Genomic DNA, 961 nt, shown 5'->3' with positions numbered 1-961 from the left:
TAATAAATATGTGCAATAAGTGGTGAATAGTCCAAAACAGTGATATATAAGCAAATAAAGTCCTCATAAATAGTGGAGCTATAATGGGGAATCCTGGATGGGGATTAATAGGTTTTCAAAAAATAATTCCTTAAACATGGGTGATAGTGGTGTTGCCCTTTAAGATTCTATATAAATCAGGTCTCCCAGAACTCTCACCTCCAGGCTGGTAGTTTAAAGCATCTGAGTTTTGGGTCTGTAAACGCAGCTGTTGTAATATGTCAGCATGGTGGACTGCAAATCTCCGCTCTGGGATCTCCTGCTGAGGTTCCTTGGCTCTCTCACCATCTCCTTCCTCCAGATAATGTCACAAATCCCATGTAGTAGACCTCGTGGCGCAATGGTAGCGCATCTGACTCCAGATCAGAAGGTTGCGTGTTCAAATCACGTCGGGGGTCATGTTGGTTTACATAGTCACCTACGTAACCCGGCTTCCTCTAGTGTTTCTGCGCCCCATCATTCTACTGGGACTCACACCCTCCTACTCGGCTCCTACTCACCTCTAGATTACCTTCAGAAGGCTGGGTGAACAGCCAAACCCAAACAAATGTGCCGCAGGCCTGGAAGAAGCTCCACATCTGGGCTTACAGCAAAAAAGGGGATTTGTGACATTATCTGGAGGAAGGAGATGGTGAGAGAGCCGAGGAACCCCAGCAGGAGATCCCAGAGCGGAGATTTGCAGTCCACCGTGCTGACATATTACAACAGATGCGTTTACAGCCCCAAAACTCAGAGATGCTTTAAACTACCAGCCTGGAGGTGAGAGTTCTGGGAGACCAGATTTATATGGAATCTTAAAGGGCAACACCACTATCACCCATATTTAAGGAATTTTTTTTTGAAAACCTATTAATCCCCATCCAGGATTCCCCATTATAGCTCCACTATTTATGAGGACTTTATTTGCTTATATATCACTGTT

At 44.8% G+C, this 961-nt stretch overlaps 1 non-coding gene across 1 annotated transcript; it reads left to right on the top strand.

Moving 5' to 3' along the window:
- The first annotated feature begins 365 nt into the window (after positions 1-365).
- Positions 366-438, top strand: TRNAW-CCA (transfer RNA tryptophan (anticodon CCA)). The gene has a single exon. It is a non-coding gene; the product is annotated as a tRNA-Trp (tRNA).
- The last annotated feature ends 523 nt before the right edge of the window (positions 439-961 follow it).

Source organism: Aquarana catesbeiana, linkage group LG01 (genome assembly GCF_042186555.1).
Source record: "Aquarana catesbeiana isolate 2022-GZ linkage group LG01, ASM4218655v1, whole genome shotgun sequence".
In the NCBI taxonomy this organism is placed as follows: Eukaryota; Metazoa; Chordata; class Amphibia; order Anura; family Ranidae; genus Aquarana; species Aquarana catesbeiana.
Note: the sequence above shows the minus strand (reverse complement) of the source record. Positions and strands in the feature narration are given on the sequence as shown.